This window comes from Megascapheus bottae, chromosome 2 (genome assembly GCF_031878675.1).
Source record: "Megascapheus bottae isolate mThoBot1 chromosome 2, mThoBot2.hap1, whole genome shotgun sequence".
In the NCBI taxonomy this organism is placed as follows: Eukaryota; Metazoa; Chordata; class Mammalia; order Rodentia; family Geomyidae; genus Megascapheus; species Megascapheus bottae.
The window spans coordinates 32,706,541-32,726,555 of record NC_143510.1 but is presented as its reverse complement, the minus strand read 5'-3'; the positions used below and the strand labels follow the sequence as shown (position 1 = coordinate 32,726,555).

The following is a 20,015-nucleotide window of genomic DNA, read 5'->3' as shown; positions in this document are numbered from 1 at the left end:
GATCTCCGCCTCTTCATTACAGTCGTGATTACAGGATTATAGGTGTGGGCCACAAGCGCCCAGCTAGAATTTCCTTCTTATGTCTCAGAAGAGTCTCTCTCCTGCTTTGGGGACTAGTGTGTCCTTTACAAAAAGATTCATGAAGACGGGCCTAAAGGAAAGTCTTTTCAGTTCTGCAGCTGATCTCTACTTGATGTCCATTGGTTGGCTTTATTTTGTTTTGTTTTTCTGTAAAACTGAATTGAATTCATGGAGCAATCTGTTCCTCCCATTTAATTCATAGCTATACATTCCCAAGGGTGTTAATAGCTCCTTTTGCTGGTGTTGCTAACAATTATAACACTGTAATGCACCTGTTCCTTGAGGTGCTATCCTGACCCTCGTCTGTTTAACATTGCACATCAATATACTATGGCCCAGTTGGCTGGGCTGTCTGATAAACATCACAGAAATAGCTCCATAACACCCAAGTGGAGAAATACAAGGTGCCTACACTGAATTTTAAAAATGTATTTTCCCCATTCTACTGTCTTTACATCCACAGTTTTAATACCCGACTGCCTTTCTAGTGCAGTTATCAAAGCATGCTTCTTTAAACTTGAGACTTAAAAAAATCAATGTTGGTTCATTATTTCTAGGTTATTTAAAGAAATCATCTTTCTTTTGGGATCCTTTATGGTTAATCTGGTTAATCCTTTCTTTTTTCATCTGGTTTAAATATTCTGCCAACATATCTTAGATCTGACTTCCTGGACATTCTCACTTAAATATCTACATTTATAAACATTCAGGCAGCAATTGATTCAAAGTCTCCTTGCTAAAGGTTACCAACTTCATTCATGGTAAGGCTGTAAGTTGCATCTCTTAAGATTCTCTTATTCATTGTTGTTAACTTACAATGTCCCTTTGGTTTTAGACAGCTTAATGTGTGACATTCATTTTGAACAAAGCAAAAGCTAGACCTAAATTATTCCTGGATACTATTCCTAAATTGGCAGACTTTCAACTTATGGACCATGAGCTGAAACCCAAAGTCAGACTTTTTGTAACAAAGCCCACTGTCTATAGCAATTTATATTGTTCAGTTCAGAGGCATTTGGATAATCAAATGCATGGTAGGAGTTGTCTCTTACTTCAGTCATCTTCTGCCCTCTCTTCCCTAGTGCCAACCATTCAGAAGCATAGACCTGGCATAATGTCCTTAGTTTTTATGAGAAAAAGAACAAGCAGAGCTTCTAAAGATTTATATGTGGAAAAAAATAGTTTATGTATTCTATTAATCTGAGCTAGAAGGCTATCGATCTCCATTAGAATGCCACAAACTTTTTGTTTTTGCAGTTTGGCCATGTCTCTGGGAAAGATCTGTTAAGTTTTCTTTTTTGTATTACTAGAAGCATCTATAGTCTTGACAATGGCTGTCAGTTGTTATCTTGATCTGTATGGCACATGCTCACTAGAGGTAGAGGGCCTAAAACTCTTGAAGAGTTGTAGTAAAGTAACTCTGAAACAAAAAGGAAAAATAATGAAATAGACAGGGGCCAGGAGTTTGGCCTAGTGGTTAGGGTGCTTACCTACCATGCACAGAGACCCAGGTTTGAGTCCTCAGTACCATATATATAGTAAAAGAAAAAAAAATGAAATAAACACATGATACAAAAGATAAGTAGGAGGAAACCTTTAATGATTTTTCCCTAGGAATGCATATATACATATAAAATACATATATATATATATATATATGACAAGATAAATGGACTTACTTTACAGTCTGGCTAGATGAATTTTTATACATGAATGAACACATGTAGGTATCACAGTAATGAACATACATGGTGCCGGGAGTTTGGCCTAGTGGTAGAGTGCTTGCCTAGCATGAATGAAGACCCAGGTTCGATTCCTCAATGCCACATACATAGAAAAAGCTGGAAGTGATGTTGTGGCTCAAGTAGTAGAGTGCTAGCCTTGAGGAAAGCCCAAGGACAGTTCTCAGGCTTTGAGTTCAAGTCCCATGACTGGCATAAATAAATAAATAAATAAAGTTAAAAAAAATGAAATGATTATATATAAAATTTCCAGCACATGAATCTCTCTCCTCCCTACCCAGGTGACCTTTCAAGCCAGTGCCACTCAATTCTTCTCTTTATATTTAAGCTATGTTACCTGATTCATTCAATGTGTATTCTATTTGCTGCTTTCACACACTGAGATATCTTTGAGATGGTTTACATCATGTATTTCAACAAGACTTTCAAACATAATCTGAACATAATCTGAAGGTGTATGTTTTTAATTCTATAGGGACCATACCTATAAAAGTAATTGACTTGACTGGACAAATGGAAATTTTATCTCTGACTATATAAAAATCTCTAGCTATGTTCAAAGCAGTTCACACTATTTTCTACTCCACCACCAATGTGTGATATTTTGGGTTGTTCTTTTTCCTGAATTTTTTTTATTGTTGTTAAGCAGTTATACAGAGGAACTGCTATCGAACAAAGTCGCTTATTAATGCAGTACATCTCTATCAATATCATACCTTTCCATATTCTCACTTACACTTTCCAACCCACTTCCTGTTTCCCTTTTCTTAATTTTTAGGGCATGTATTGAGGGTGGGGTTTTTTTTGTCATTTAAGAGAGTGGTTCGTGTGTGCAATGCCTGCTGATCTATGTCATGCCTTTAACATTTTCACCCCATGCATAACACCCCCCTTCTTTAGTTTTTCTCAATTCGCTGCTAAGTACAGTGTAATGAATTCTTGCCTGCATTCTCTCCCTTTCCCTCCTTCATTCAACTATCCCTCCTTCCTTGGCCCCAACCTTCCTCTTGTAAGTACCCATTTCTTATTTTGGGGATTTTGACTTGGCCTTTCTAAAGAATTTCATTATTTAAACTACCCATGGAGTCTATTATACTTCAGTTAATTCATTTGTAACCACTTGCATAATACTCACTTTGTTTAATTATAGATTTATAAGCACACCCTAGCTACCACAGATGAGGGAAACCATGCACCTTTTGTTTCTCTAAGTATAGATTACTTAACTTAGTTTTTCCAAGTGTTTCTACTTTCTTACAAATGATACCATATCATTCTTTCTGATGGATGTGTAAAATTTCATTGTATATATATATATACTACATTTTCTTGATCCATTTGTCCATTAAACGGCATCTGGACTGATAGCCTATCTTGGCTAGGCTAAACAGTGCTGCAGTGAATATGGTTGTGCTGGTGGCTTTACTATAGCCTTGTTTGTGCTCTATTAGATAAATGCCCCGAAGTGGGATTGCTGGATTATAGGGGAGTTCTAGGTTTAGTTTTTTGCCAGAGTGGTTGAATAATCTTGCATTTCCACCAGCAGTGTAATAGAGTTCCCTTTTGTCGGTATCCTTGTCAGCAGTTGCTATTCTATATCATCTAAAGAGTTTTAGCCATTGAAATAAATATTATGCTTTAAAGTTATGCTTTTATGGTGATTCTGAGGCCATTCATCTTTCTTTTGAAAAGTATATTTTCAGTACTTAAAAATTGGTTTTATTATCTAGTTATAAGAGTTCTTTTTTAAAAATAATTTTATCTGTACATTATAATTTATTTATTGACTGACCCTTTTTCTTTTTGTGCCAGTGCGGAGGTTGAACTCAGGACTTTGCATTCTTGCTTTAGCATTTCTTAAGGCTGGTGCTCTACTGTATGAGCCGTATTTCCACCTCTGGCTTTTTGCTGGTTGAATATACATGAAAGTCTCTTTTTTATTTTTATCTTTTTTCATATAATTTTTATCTTAATTAATAGAAGGGTTACATTGTGTTCACCACATAGATTACTTCACAAACATTGATACCCTTTGTCATGTTTTGGTCCCCATTTCCCTCCCGTAAAGTCTCTTAAATTTATCTGCCTAAGCAAACTTTGAACATCGATCCTTAGGCCTGCTGAGGGTTAGGATTATAGGCATGAACCACTGTTACCCAGCTGGCATTGTTGTTGTTGTTGTTATCTTTGGCTGGTCCAAGGGCTTGAACTCAGAGCCTGGTCACTGTTTCTGAGCCTTTTTGTGCTGAAGACTAGCACTCTACCACTTGAGCCATAAAACCACATCTAGCTTTTTCTGAGTAGTTAATTAGAGATAAGAGTTTCTCAGCAGGTGCTGTGGCTCACGTTTGTAATACTAGTTACACAGGAGGCTGAGATCTGAGAATCACTATTCAAAGCCAGATGGGGCACTAAAGACTGTGAGACTCTTATCTCTAATTAATCACTGAAAAATAGGAAGTGGGGCTGTGGTTCAGGGATAGGGCGGTGGCTTTGAGCTGAAGAGCTCAGGGACAGCACTTAGGCCCAGAGTTCAAACCTCATGACCCATGGGAAAAAAAAAAAAGTGTCACAAACTTTTCTTTCCAGGATGACTTTGAACTGCAGTCCTCAGATCTCCACCTCCTCAGTAGCTATGATTACAGATGTGAGCTACCAACACCCAGCCAGCTGGCATTTTTAATGGTATTTTTTCAATAACATTTTTGAACAAATCTATTTTTATCCATTTTGCTTTATTGAGGTGGTTGAGGGCTTTGAACTCAGCTTTACACTTACTATGCAAATGCTCTACCATTGAATCATGGCTCTTAGCCCTTTTTGCTTTAGTTCATTTTTCAGATCTTACAGTTTTGTCTGGGCCAACTGTGTATTTCAGTCATCCTGCCTCTGCATCCTAAGTAACTAGGATTACAAGCCCATATCATAGCATATGGCATGTTTTTCAAGGTTTTCTCACAAACATTTTTGGCTTGGCTAGGCTAGCCTTTAATCTTAGTCCTCCTGTGTCTACTTCTAAATAGCTGAGTTTACAAGTATATGCTGCTATGGCATGCTGGGTTCAATATGGTTTTTTTTTTTATTTTTATGGTGAGTATTTTTGTGTCCTAGGAAATTTTTGGCCTGCTTAAGGGTAGAAAACTTTATGATTTTAGTTTTATATTTAGTTTTATGATCTGTCTGTTGCTAGTTTTGTATGTGAGTAGAGATTGGCATAAAAATGATTTATTTTTACTACAGACAGGTATTTTTTTTTGCTGCATCAGTAATTGTAAAGAATTTTTCTTTTTGTTCTGCTCTCAAGATCACTGATGTTCTACAATATCAAATTGTTATTTCAATCATCTCTTGGTTTGGGGGCTTCATTATCATTTTCTGTTTTGAAGCTTACTAAATTCATTTTATAGTTTCTAATTTTCCTCACTGCATTCATATTTTCTTTTAAATATTTGAGCTGTGGCAGTTGTTTGAAGATTATTCTCTGCTAGTTTCATCTTTTTGTCACTTCTGCATTCATCCCTAATGACTGATTATGGAAAGAGTTTTTTTCTTAATTGTATAGCAATTATTTTTATTGAATTTTGGGCACTGTCAGTATCATATTATTGAATGTCTAGATTTTGCTGTATTCTCTTAACAAGGTCTATCCTGGAAAACATTTAAATTTCATGTGGATTAATTTCATCTTTCTGATGGTAGTTTTTATGATTTGTTAGAACATGCACAGAGTAGTCTTTATCCTTATGATAATTTTGCCTCCATTGGGCCTGTTTGGAGTTTTAGTCTTAACTAATTAGGCATTAGTGCATGTGTATTTGGGAGTCTGCTCAGTGGTGCATGGGTTTAATGGTGTTTCTTCATTCCAACTGGAGCTTGAATATTCCTCAGGCTGTAGTAGTTGTTCCATTTATAGCGTTCCAGTAATTATTCTTACTAATTTTCATAGTAATATAGTATTCTTACAATAATCTCCCAGAATTTATTCTTCTAAAGTAGTTTTAATTTGGCTTCAAAATTCTTATAACAGAGCACTACAAAACAACCTTATGCATAATTCTTAAATTCTGTCTCTCTAGCATCTTCATTTGCAGTCATCTTTCTTACAAATTCCAGCCACTTCAGCCTTTATGTTTGATCTTTGCCTTTTTTTTTCCAGTCCTAGAGCTTGAACTCAGGGCTTTGACACTGTCCTCAAGCTTTCTCAAGACTAGTGCTCTACTATGTGAGCCACAATATCACTTTCAGCTTTCTCTGTATATGTGGCACCAAGGAATCGAACCTAGGGCATGCTGGGCAAGCACCACTAGGCCCCATAGCCTTTGTCTTTTTTGTTCAATAAGGTCCCATGTTCCCCTAGTTTTGCTTTCCTCAGTGGCAGCTCCTCTAAGCCTCATTTCTTTTCTTTCTCTTAGTGATCAATCTGATGCTGCTCTGGTAGCAGTGATTGCATGTATTTTTTGAATTTTCTAATTATTTTTTATCATAGGTCAGTTCTTTACTTGACCTAATTAGTTTTTATTTTCTGACAGAATGCAGAAGTAGTGTATTATTTGAAAATACACTAAAGGCATTTATTTCCACGAACAAGGCTATGTAGTGCTAAAGGGCCCCAGTGAGATGTTATGATCACTTTAGATGTAGTATAGGTCATTTGAGAACATTAGTCCGAGTTAGGTTTTAAGCTATATGCCTTGAGAACTGACTGAGTGGCTATTGTTTTTCTCAAGTGAGAGCTATTTGCACCCCATTTTGGTGACTTCTGTATCTATGTTTCATTTTCATTACAATTCAAATATTTTGTTTAAGTGGACTTGCTTCTATAGCATTTGCTTCAAATTTTTAAACTTCCACAGCATAACTGGAGTTCAGAAAGTTCAGTTTTTCAAGCAAACATGAAAAATAAGCAAGTAATGTTAAAAAGGAAGGAAGAATCTTTAGACACTGATTGAAGTCCCCTTACATAGGCACTAAATGAAGAAGAGAGGTGGGTAGTAGTGATGAAAAATAGGATGACCATTTTCAGTTTCATTTCTGATAAAATGTAAACTTTAAAAAGTAGAATGAGAATGAAAATAATCAAATCAAGATACTCACCAAAGTGTTACGAGCTGGGCATTTCTCTGGGGTTAGGGTTATAACAATGAGCAAAGTAAACTGAAGTTCTACTGAAAACTTGACAGTTAAATGAGAAATAGAACCTTTTTCCTTGACCTTATGTGCATTTGCATATTATCTAATGGTCTACTGACAGCAAAAGAAAGCACCCCTCTTTTTCCTTAAGATCTTTTTTTCTGCTATAGTTTTTCCTTATATAGTTGATATTAATTCATAATCATCTCCATCTACCCCATTTGAAATATGCCCTCTCACTTCATATTTCCCATTAGAGTCACTTCTCAGGCTTTCGAGTAGTAGCTCTGAAAGGGGGGCAGAAGGGCCTATCATTTTTAAAACGAGGTACCCATGATGCATTGCAGTTACATGCACCATATCATTTTAGGATGGATTGGGCTTTTGTTTTGTTTTTAATCTCCATGAGTCTTTCACTTCCTTATTTTCTGTACCACTTTCTACATCCCAGCTCTATTTCCTTTCAGACCTGGAAAAGTCTTACTCACCAAGCCCTTCTGGCCCGAGGAAAAGAAGACTTTTCTGACATTCCAATCTGGAAAAGCAGCTCTGTTCCTGATAGCTTCGATGTTTTCCACAGGCATAGCTCTCCCTAGAGAGGCAGAAAGGGTAGGATGGAAGAAATCATCACAAATGAGTTTGGGCACACGGTTGACTCTCTCCTTTTTTGATTTTAGATCAGTGGAATTAGTGAAAGCTGCTATGAACTCATGGAATTTTTAGTCTTTGGAATTCCCAGATGTCTTCAAGTTGTCTTTGAAGAATGCTTATTTTACAATGTGTGTTTTTCCTTAGAGGAGAAAAACAGAATGGTCTTGTTAGGGGCTAACTGAGGCTTGAGGACAAGCTGCTTTTATTGTGGGCTTGCTATGTCTCAGGCATTATGTTATACTTTCCCACTTTTGATCTTCAAAACAATCTAGTGAAAAATGAACTATGTGTAACCCCATCTTACAAATGAGAAAGTAGAAACTTTGAGGGGTCAGTTTCCTAATGCTAAAAAGCCTGTATCAAGAGTCAGTTCTGTTTGATACCAATCAAATCCTTCTGCAACATACTTCCTGAATATTAGTGTTGGGGAAATATTAAAATGCAAAATTAAGGGTCAGATTATTTTCCTTATATATTCATTTTGTAGCTTAGCAAACTGAGTCTGTGGGATATGCCTCAAATTTACTAAGTGGCAAACTGTGTGTTAGGTCTATTTTTTCTGAGTTAAACTCCAAGGGGGCAGAAATCATTCTTTTCTTTGGGGGGAGAGGTCAGTCTTGGAACTTGACCTCTGGGCCTGCTGGGTGCTGTCCCTGAGCTTTTTAGCTCAAGCCTGTGCCCTACCCCTGGGCCTGGGTGCTGTTCCTGAGCTCTTCAGCTCAAGGCTACTGCCCTACCCCCTGAGCCACAGTGCCACTTCCAGTTTTCTAGTAGTTAATTGGAGATAAGAGTCTCACAGTCTTTGCCTGGGCTGGCTTTGAACAGTGATTGTCAGATCTCAGCCTCCTGAGTAGCTAGGATTACAGGTGTGAGCCACTATGCCCAGCTAAATTCATTCTTTAAGTAGGATTCCTTGATCAAAACTGAAGCTATCCCCAACTCTAACAAAGGATTTTTAAAGGTAGAACTGGAAGAATGGAATTCTAACAGTATTTCGTTTTATTAATTTTAATAAATATTTGTCCACATATTTAATGACTACCTGTTAGTCACCACATTTTGAGGCTGTGTGTGTGTGTGTGTGTGTGTGTGTGTGTGTGTGTGTGTGTTTGCCACCTGGACATCTTAAACTATTCCTTTGTTTGATTCAAAGAAAAGATAACGTTCCCTTTTCAAACTCAAGGAAATTGTCTTGGTATATCTAGATTAGATATCTCATCCAGAAAGATGTATAGATGGGTGAGAGGCCAAAATACAATAGAAAACATTTGTTATGTCAAAATGCCCTGTTAGGTTATGTCCATTAAAAAAGGCAAAACTTCATTTCATTGGAGCTATATTATAGCCAAAGACAATCGTATTACAGTCACCATCACTGCAAATATAATTATGGCCAATTCTCAAGAGTCTATGCTAAGAGTGTAGCATGCATGGTTGGTAGGGTAACTGATTTCCGACAGTTCCTTCTCCTAAACCTATTTACCAGAGTTGCAGCAAGTAATGGATTTGGCTGCTTCTAGTTTCCTTCCTTTCCTCCCCACTCGCAGTGCCCCCAACCCAGTCACTCTTTGATGCCAAGCTTAAGTGAGCAATGAAATAGCCAAAAAACTGGAGGAGGAAGAAGAAAGAAGGAAAATCTATCAACCCTTGAGTAAATAAGACCTATGAGATGGGAGGCTTCCAAACTGCAGGGTCTACCACGTGCACTTCATTACTTCGATGAATATTCTGATCACACATGTACAGAAAGCACATCTCAAATGGGATTTTATTAAATTCCCATTTCATAAGTAAAACAGCTATTCTTTTGTGGTTGTTGAAAGATATTGAAAATTGGAAATGATAGTTCAAATTTCCTAAGACCTTCACCCTTAATCTAAGACCTGCCCTCCTCTTTTCCAAAGGAACGCTATTGCCCTGACTGCTATTTGTTACAATACCACATATCCAGGTTTTATGTATATAGAAATTCAGTGAGAAAGAAAATTTATTCAGAAAAATAAGAATATTCTTTTTCTTTAACAATAAAAATAGGCTATACCTATTGTTTTTCCTTGGTGATAGATCCTGTAATGTACTTTTCAAATTTTTCTCTACTTAAGAATTCATCACCTTAGCTGTGGGCTGCCCTCCTACAGCTATGGGTCTCTTCAGGGCTATCCTCAGCTCTTCAGAGCAGTCTCACCTTCAGACTCATCCCTTCCAGAGTCAGGCAATATTTAGCAACAGATCCAGTTCCAATGAATAATCATGAACTAATTCTTACACAAGTTCCTTCCATGGCTATAAATGTCTTGCTATGTTAGCCCAAACTGGATCAGTTGGATCAGTTGGATCTCCCTAGCTCCAGAGCTTCCTGTTTGGAGAATAACCCTGTTGTTCTATCTGCATCATCTCAATTGTCAATCTCAAGAATATTCCTAGGCCTTTAGTCCTTTAAACTGTTCCTAACAGATCACCTTTCCTAGGAAGCCATTCTCTGACATACCCTTGCTTTATCTTGTCAACAGTATGTCTTGAAAGGCTCATTTGTCGAGAAATGAAACATATTCTTTTAATATGGGTGTGGCATTTGTGTCAGAATTAGGTGGTTTCCCCTCAGAGTTATGATTTCTTTTCTTCCAAGTCTGTGTACAAACCATATAATGACTAAATGTGGTTGGATTACTGAGGTCTGCTCAGAAGATTGTAGAGACAAGAGATAAATGGGACTTTGTCAAAATGTCTCCCATTTGCCGTCTTGGTACACTAACTAGATGCCATAGATCTAGAAAATGATTCCAAGATCTAAGCTATAGCAAAGCCACAAGATCAAAGAGTAGATCCATGAATTGCCACACCAAGTTGTGAATCTGTTGAACTATTTACACATGCTACCCATAGGGATTCACCTCCCTTAAAAGTGAAAGAACTCATCAGGCTTATGCCTATCATTCTAGCTAGACAGGAGGCTGAGATTTGAGGAGTGTAGTTCAAAGCCAGCCTGGGCAGACTTCAATTAACCACCAGAAAACCAGAAGTGTCACTGTGGCTCAAAGTGGTAGAGTACTAACCCCGAGCAAAAGAGTTCAGGGACAGTGCCTAGGCTGTGAGTTCAAGCCCCACAACCAAAAATAAAGGGAAAGAACTCTTACTGTTCATAGTATTTCTAAACCACATTGTTGTGAACATTTTATGATGTCTGTGTCAAATACAGAGAAGTGAAACTGACTGATCTTGAGATACGCTGGCATTCAAGTTCAATCAATATTCTTCTGCTATATTCCAAAGTGGTGATACTAATTTGTGTTTCTTCCAGGAATACAGGAAAATACTTCCATGTCATGTTTTTTAAACTATAGAAAATGCCAGGCACTATAACCCAGCATTTTACCTGAAAAAACAAAAGAAAACAAAACAAAAATGTAGTCAGTACCCTTGGTGCACTTCTGACATGTCAATTCCTATTACTGATATTTGCTTTTCAGATGACAAAATTGAGATTAGAGGACTGGGATTTACAGATGGAAAGGCTAAAATCAGAGCTAGATTTCTTACCAGTTACTGTGAATATACTATCCTTATTCAAAGTCAAAATGTATTAGTTAAACTAGTTGATTAAATTTTACTTCACCTCATTGTTTATGGGGACACATCCAATCATGAGCAGTTAGTCTATATGAATGCCAGGAGATGTTTTTTATGGGTAGGATTGCATGCAAGAAAGGTAAATTTTCTATCTCCACATTAAAAAATATAGATCCAGATCCATACATCATTCAAAAAATTTAAAAATAAATAAAAACAAACATAAAATCTTCATTCTCGGTGGCTGTTTCAAAGCCACTGCAATTACTTGGCTAAATGGCATATTTCTCAGTTTTTCTCCTGGACTTTCTTTGTCCTTATAGAGAGGAAGTCTATAGATCTACAACAAGACAGATTTTGTCTTATCTGTTGACAAAGGTGATATCAGAAATTTAAAAGAGAAAACTTCCGTCTAAAGGCAGAATCCTGGTACCTCATTGTGTGCTTATTGCAACAAGCATCAAGGGAAAAATTGTTGACTTAGAACTTCACATTATGAACAGAAAGGCCAAGAGATACAGCACAGAGACATATCTGACTCCCCAGATTTCTCCCATTTTTGTGGTTTTTGAGGTTGCACTAGAATTTAAACCTCCCCGGGTTCAAGTTCATGCAATCTTAACAAATTATGACTTCCTGTGTCAATGAAAGAAGGTTTTGATTTTTCAAAACCTGAGGGCAATTTAGATGAAATAAATCATTTTCACCAACTAGAAATGAATTAAGGTTACATTTCTCTTAAAATATACGCAAGGGTCAAAAATCTGGGAATGAAACACAAGCAAGAGGCACATGTGAATCTCCTCAGCTTTGCCACGTTAAAAACTCTAAATCTCTATGAATCCCATACTTGGATGGGGACAAGAGGGCAGAGCCTGAAAGATAAAAGTGAACCAGATGGAGCTATCTAATCCTTAGAGTCTTAAACATGGTTTCATCTTAGGTCAATATCCCCCTTCCAAACTGCAGTCCTCTTCCAGGGATAGTATACATTCATTCATGTAGCCAACATCTCTTGTGCTTATTATATGGCATAAAGAGCTAGACACTTGCTCTACAGTGAGGAAAAGACAAAATGAAAAGCATAAGTAACTGTAAGGATACACAAATCTCTGCATACTAAGACTGTTGCCATGAAGTGAATCAATGGGGTTCACCAATGAAGACTGAGATTTATCAGGAACACAGATGGGACACATAATGAGTTGTGGGCAAAGCTTCTCAGGCCAGGATGGTGGAGGGTGTTCAGGTGAAGAACCAGAGACAGAGGAGACCCAGGGCTGTTTGGTGGCTACCGTGAGGACATACAGGAGCAGTGGGCTCAACACAGATGTGTTAGGAAGAGAAGTGTCAGAGGATCCCAGACAGTGAAATGACCCTGGAGAGTTTTAAGGAGAAAGATAAAACACTGTCTGATTCATTTTAGAACCCTCAAGACCCTAAGACTCACACTAAATAAGGAATAAGTGATGGGCCATTTGTAATCATTGTACTGCAAAAGAGCTAAGGAACAAAAGCACACATTCATCTGTTCTCTGCTCATTGGCTGACTTCGTTTGGCCCTCAGTCAACGCTACCATGTACATGAAATGTTTAAATCTGATTTATGTCATGGATTCCATTAAACATGTTTGGGAAATACCAGGCAAGCTAGAAGGCCAATAATGCCATTTAAAGCTTAGTGAATTGTTGAAGACCACGGGAATCTTACGTATCTTTATGATTGTAACAATCTAGAAATTGCTTAAATTTCTAATTTTTTGCCATTGTTTTTCTGTAGTGTGTGCGGTGGGGGTGGTGCTGGAGTTGCTCTGATAGAGAGTCTTGGAGATAAAGATGTCAGGAGAAGCCCTTGCTCTTGGACCTTTCCCATTTTCTCCATAGGTGGTAGAAAGGAGAAGGAAGCAGAGACTCACCTGTAAGAGGATTCTGATTTTTCTGCACCATGCTCCTCATATATCTGAAAAGAGAAAGAGCCATTGTGTCTGTTTTTACTTTAAAGCTACAATGGAGATGCTTTGGGTCTTTTTTTTTCTTTTCAAAGTTTGTATTGATATCTATCTACCTATATCTACCTACAGATAGACATGTCTATATAGATCTATCTATCTATATCTATATAGATCTATCTATGTATATATATTTCCACAGATACTTATACTGTCTTTTGTTCATATTCATCCCCTCTAGTTTGTTTTCTATCTCCTTGCCCCTTCCCTTGGATCATTTCCAAGTAAAACCCTGTCTGTCCTTATGACTTTGGTTTCTTCTTCTTTCAATTTCCCAGTAGAACCCTGTCTATCCTCATAACTTTGGTTATTTTGTATTATCCTATCCTTCACAAAGGAGAGGAAACATGATACTTGTTTTTGTGGGTCTGGCCTTATTTCACTGAACAAGATGATCTCTCGCTCCTTCTCCTTTCCCAGTAATCCATATAATTCATTTCTCTTTGTGGCTGAGTGAAAATGCCATTGTGTGCACATGGCACATTTTCCTTAAAGATGTATTCATCTAAAGAATATATATAAATCTATATATCTATATATCTATATAATCTATGTATGCACTGGTTTTCATGTGTTTTATTGTGCAGAATTTTCCTAATGCTGTGTTGAGCCACGCTGTTTTCTTTATTAATATTTCAGCACTGAAGTTGTCTGTGGAATTTCAAAGGTGTATCTGTGCACTTGCCATTTGGAAGGAAAGAGAACGTTGAAAGTCCTGTGCAACAGCTTTGCCAGATAGTTTTGAGCATAACGCGCATTTGAGATAGGTGGCTATAAAGTTCCTAAGTGATGTCACTCAGCATTTTAAATAGTCATGATGCTATATTCTTCTAAGGTAAATAATAGCTTCAGTGGGAAGCTGCTTTAGTTTATTTCCCTTGATATCTTTGGTTTGAATCTCTTTCATTTTTCACCAAGCATCTATTATGAGCTTAACACTGTGTTGTCAAAATCTTCAGGATTAAACTAAGGAAGGCAGAATGAAAGAAGACAGAATTTAGAAGAGAGAAATAAAAGCAAATTTGGAAAACAAATTTAAAGTATCTATCCTTTTCGATCTACATGACTTTGAGTGTGAACCACTTATTCTATGACTCATTGCCTTCTCTAAATACGAAGGTTTCATTAAACTTCAAAGGTTTCAGTGACCTTTCAGGGGAAAGGTAGAATGGGAGTGCCAGTTGTGACACATATTTTATACTTCCCAGGACTCTGAAACTGGTGACTCTTAAGGATCTGAGTATCTTACTTAATAGGCAGCAACAGCAAAAAACTTTATCAATAAAATGTTTCTCAGAGGTTGAGAACTTGGTGAAGTTTTCTGTTTCCAAAGGAATAAAAACAAAAGAAATTACTGTTCAGGAGGCTTATTTACTCCAAACCTTTGTTATTTTGCCTATAAGGCAAGAGGCCTGGAAATCGAGGATTTTAGGGATTCTGTGGGGAGAAGAGTAGGAGAAAGGTCAAGAGACATAGAGACAGAGAAGGGGGGAGAGAGACAAAGACAGAGAAAGAGAGAGGGATCGAAAAAAAAGAGGGATTGAGTTATATGTGTGTGTGTATTTATCTCTCTGTATATACATATACATATATATATATATATATGCAATTTATCTTTTATTCTTGTCAGTCATGGCACTTGAACTCAGGGCTTGGGTGCTGTCCCTGAGCTCTTTTGCTTAAGGCTAGCACTCTACCACTTTGAGCCATAGCTCACTTCTGGTTTTGAGTGGTTTATTGGAGATAAGAGTCTCATAGATTTTCCTGCCTGGACTGACTCTGGACCATGATCCTCAGATCTCAGCCTCCTGAGTAACCAAGAAGACAGGCATGAGTCACTAGTACTAGGCTTGCTTTTTTTTTGCCAGTTCTAGGGCTTGAACTCAGGGCTTGAGCACTGTCCTTGGGCTTCCTTAAGACTGGAGCTCTACCACTTGAACCCACAGCACCATTTCCAGCTTTTTAATATGTGGCACTGAGGAATTAAAGCTGGGTCTTCATGTGTGCTAGGCAAGTACTCTACCACTAGGCCAAACTCCTGGTCCCCTGGCTAGTCTTTTTTAATTTATGCCAAAATAATAAAAGATTGGCAGCACAGGAGTCAAGGTCTGACCTCTTTTTCTTTTACTTTTGTTCCACTCTTATCACAGAGGCTAATGTATTCAACTATGGCTCAGCAGTTAACCACATAATTTAGTGCCATTCTAGGCACAAATCTTTCTCAGATTTGATAAGAAAGATGAAAAGTATGCTCACCCTACAAAGCAGGAACAGCAGGGAAGCATGTAATACAGAGAGATTTCTATTAACCATGGAGATGCGGCAGCCTTTCTCACTTTATTGTCTCAATCTGGAACAATTTTGACACCCAAGGGATTTACACAATGTTTTCCCACTTTTTGTGGAGATCAGGAATGTTACCAGACATGGCAAATGGCACAGTACAGTCCCTTGTGACAAAGAATTATTCAAAACAAAATGTCAGCAGGGGTGATGCTTGCTTGTCCCGCAGAAGTCCATATGTTAAAGGCTTCAATGTGGTTTGTGAGTCTCTTGGAAGGTGGTAAGATTGTGAGTGAGTGGAGTCTGTTGGGAGTAAGTTTCATCACTTACTATGAAGGTGGGAACCTTCATAGGTAATATTAAGATTCTTCCTTCTCTGTTTACTTCCTGGCCACAATGAGGGGAGTAGATTCCTCAATCACACACTCCTAGCATAATGTCCTTCCTCTACCACAGGCCTAGACGTGATGAACCATGGACAGAAGCTTCCAAAACTCTGAGCTACAATAAACATTACCTCTTTTTGAAAGTTCATGTTTCTCATGGATATTGTCATAGTAGGGGAAGTCTAATGTCTTGCTAGCACTGAGAAAAGTCATACCAAACTTATCCCTTCAAGCACATCATCAAATACTCCAGTCTCCTGCATTTGTAAGCATGCTGCTAAAAGAAGCAGCTCAGAATTTTATTTATTTTTTAAATAGGGTATACTGATAGTTTTCTGATGTGAAGTATATTCAGTTATGTAAAGCAGAAATCTGTTTAAAATAACAAGTTATATATATATGCATGTCTGTGTGTATATATAGCTATATTATAGCTATATGGAGCTATCAATATAGCTATAAAGAATTATATATACAGTTTTATACAGACATACACATATGTCTATGTTCTTCTAGTGTGCATTGTACTTGTACATATCATTGTATTTGAACATGGTTGTAATCCTATTAAAGAGTTATGGCTGGTCTCATAATAATTTCATAAAAAGAAAATTATCTTTGCATGCTGTATCTTTGTAAATAGCATTTCACCTTGCTGAAACAATTATGGAACAGTCACTCCCCAAACTGTCACATGTCAAATGTTTCTAGAAAGAAAGATATAGTGGGGTTCTTGTTCTTTCCTTACCAGGCTTGAGTAAACTCACTTAAGAGGAAGTGGGACTCCAGGGCCTCCCTTACAAGTGTGGGTGATAAGATATATCAAAGTTGTGATATAGCTAATGCATAAAAAATCTTTTAATGCTCAATGAAAACCCCCAGCTCTGGTCTGTTCTTTTCATCGCCTTATTTTGATTGATCCACAGTGTGGAACTAGTAGAGAGATGAGGGAAATCACATGCTGAGCTGTGGTTTGTGTCCCCTGGACAAGGTAAAGTATATGAATAGAAATGTGTTAAGTGTATTAGATGCTCAAAGAACTACCTTTGGTCCCCAGATTTATAGCACCACCATTCACAATAGCCAAATTGTCAAAGCAACTTAAAGGTGCATCAACAGATGAGTGGCTAAACAAAGAGTTACAATCATATAAGAGAATATTATTCAGCCTTATAAATGACTGAAATTTTGATACAGGCTATAAATTTTTGATCCTTGCTGTACAATTGGATACATGAACCTTAAACATGTTATATCAGATGAAACAAGCCAGAAAAAGGGCAAAGATTATTTCCAATTACACCCAGTACCTTGAATAAGCAAATTCATAGGGACAGAAAGTTATTATCAAGTGCTGTCATAAGGAGAAATAGAGTTAATCTTAATTATTTGAATTTTACCTTGGGATAATGGAATATTTCTGCAGATGCATGGCCATTGTTGTACAAAATGAAATTACTTAAGCCACTTAACTGTAAACTTAGACAAGATTAAGTGGCAAATTCCATGTTATACATATTTACTCCAGTAAAATCTTTTAAAGTAAACATCATATAACCAAATTGCTTAAATTTGGCTTGTTCTTTCAAAATGAACATTACTAGTTTTTATGAGCTTTTTGGGGTTTGTTTTTATATAGGACCTGAGACTTGAACTAGGACCTAGACACTGTCCCTAAACTTTTTTTTTGTCTCAAAGCTAACACTTTACTACTTGAGCCACAGCTCCACTTCTGGCTTTTTTAAAATTGTATTTTATTTTATTTACATTCATCAGGTAGTGGGTACATTGCTTCTCAAAATGTCATGGAATTCTCTATTCAGTTTGGCTTTCAATCATAATCCACAGACATCAGTCTCTGAAATTGTTAGAATTACAGGTACTATCCTTCGGCATCCAGCAAACATAATTTGATTTATTGAGATATCACCAGATGTCAGGCTAATCATTTTATTTATCTTAACTCAATGCTCACATTAATATTTTCTCTAAGGAATGACACTGTCTTTTAAGTTAGTGCAGTCATTGTCCACTTACAAGACTATTCTCCGTAACACAGCTACGAAGGAACAGAACTGAGGTTAGAAGCTAAACATCTAGTTCTGTGTTCTTTCTGCAATTCTGAAGTTTAAACCCTGGGTTCACATGTGTCAGGCAAATGCCATACCTCTTGATGCATTTCATTTATGCCTTCAGTTTGCTTTTTCCAGATATGGTCTCATACTAACTTTGCTCAAAACAGCCATGAGAAATGATCCCCCTATCTCTGCCTCCCAGCAACATGGGAGATTCCAAATTCTGATCCAGTAGATCTCCTCTCTCATCTACTTCCTCTGTGTTAACAACCATTATATTTTGACTCTCCGGTCGTCTAGATCTTAGAAAAAATAATATTTATGTCATTGATGTTTATGTGCATTGTTTTTTGAATTTCCACCATCTTGATTGCAAAGATGAGAATTCTGGGAAGGTTACACTAACTTGTTCAAGTTCACTCATCTATGAAAGAGCCAAGATGAAACCTAAGACAGCCTAGCTTTAGAGCGAAAACCTTATGATAACTACCTTTTTTTTTTTTTTTTGCCAGGCTCAGGGCCTGAGCACTGTCCTTGGACTTTCTCAAGGCTAGAGCTCTACCACTTGAGCCTCAGCACCACTTCCGGCTTTTTTCTATGTATGTGGTATCGAGGAATCGAACCCGGGTCTTCATGCATGCTAGGCAAGTACTTTAACCACTAGGCCAAACTCCCGGCCTGATAACTACCTTTTTAAATAGCTCATCAGTACCCAATAGTAAGAGTAGATGATTCTTTTTTTATTTTTATTTTTGGTATTACAAAGTTTCTAAACTTAGACTGCATCTTACTATATCATTGCCATATTTTCCCCATATCCAATGTTATTTTGTAAATCATCTGTAGAAATCGGAAGTTGGGGATTCATTGTTCTTATTCCATGGCCTAGAGTAGAATAGGTGTTTAGTATACATTTGTTAAAATAGGATCTGCTCAGGGATGGCTAAAAAGCAGCCCTTAGGTAGAGAGCTAGATATAAGAATCAGGAGCTTGGGGAGAATATTTCTGGAAAGGAATCCTCTCACAATCCTCAGTGAGGTGCTTCTAAGGCCTGAGATGCTTGGCTGTTCTAACCTACAGAATATGCCTGTGTAGTTTTAGACAACTGAAGTTTTGCTGCATGAAGTTTTGTCACCTCTATTCTATCCACCTTTTCTGTGGCCTGGGCTGCTGCCCCTTCTCGAGCACAATTGGTGCTCACAATTCCTTTGTGACCCCTGGGTCTCCTCATATGCCTTGGTGAGCAGCTTTTACTCACTTTACTACCTCGTTATGGTCTTTATAGTTGCCCTCAGATTGTAGAAAATGGAACTGGACAACATGTAGCCAAAGCATAATTTCCAAGATCTCTGTAAAGATCCTACAACAATGCCATGGAACACAGACTCCTGCAATGAATCCAATCTGCTTTGTTCTGTGAAAGAATTCTTCTAACAAACCTTGACTCATGAGGCATCACATTGTAAAACCAACTTTCCATACACACAAGGATCCTTGTTTGTCATGAGTACAATTAAATGAGCCCAATGCAAATTTTTAACCCAGGAAATAATTGCTCAATTATTTTTCCCAGAATTTATTTTATCATTTTCTTAGAGAATATCTTGCATATATAACCTGATCTAGATCTAAGAAAATTTACTTGTAACATTAAGTAGTCATTTCCATGACAACTGCATTGTTTAAATGTATTGTAGTAGGGTTTTTTATTTTTGTTTTTCAGAAGATTTGAGAAAATATTTTTCCTAGGCACAACAAAAACATAAATGTTACCTTAAAATGTCTTAAACTGTCCCAATTATTATCAATGATAATGCAAAACCCAAATGGAGGAAACTTTCTGATAATGAGAGTTATGAGGAATTTTAAGATTGACCTCACTAATCTTTAGCCTATGTAGAAGAGAAATGGGCCTGTATTTGCAGAGGGCCTAAATTAATCTAATCATCTAATATTCATGCTTTAAATTCTGCAAAATGCTGTTTCCTAAATAAATGTCAAGAGTGTAGATGGCATTCAATGAATGAATGCAAACAGTATTGCTTTAATTAAAAGTAAGCAAAAATGACAACTAATTAAATGTCATTGTGG

At 37.2% G+C, this 20,015-nt stretch overlaps 1 long non-coding RNA gene across 6 annotated transcripts in view; it reads right to left on the bottom strand.

The window, feature by feature from the left end:
• The window catches only part of LOC150066653 (uncharacterized), a 315,401-nt gene that overhangs the window by 42,589 nt on the left and 252,797 nt on the right, over positions 1 to 20,015 (bottom strand). For 4 of the 6 annotated variants that reach the window (XR_016533489.1, XR_016533496.1, XR_016533495.1 and 1 more), the window contains 2 exons: positions 13,088 to 13,131; positions 6,492 to 7,545 (listed from right to left, as the gene is read on the bottom strand). This is a non-coding gene — a long non-coding RNA (uncharacterized LOC150066653). Of the gene's footprint in view, positions 1 to 6,491; positions 7,546 to 13,087; positions 13,132 to 20,015 lie in introns of those variants that run through there. The other 2 variants (XR_016533492.1, XR_016533490.1) reach the window with 1 other exon arrangement.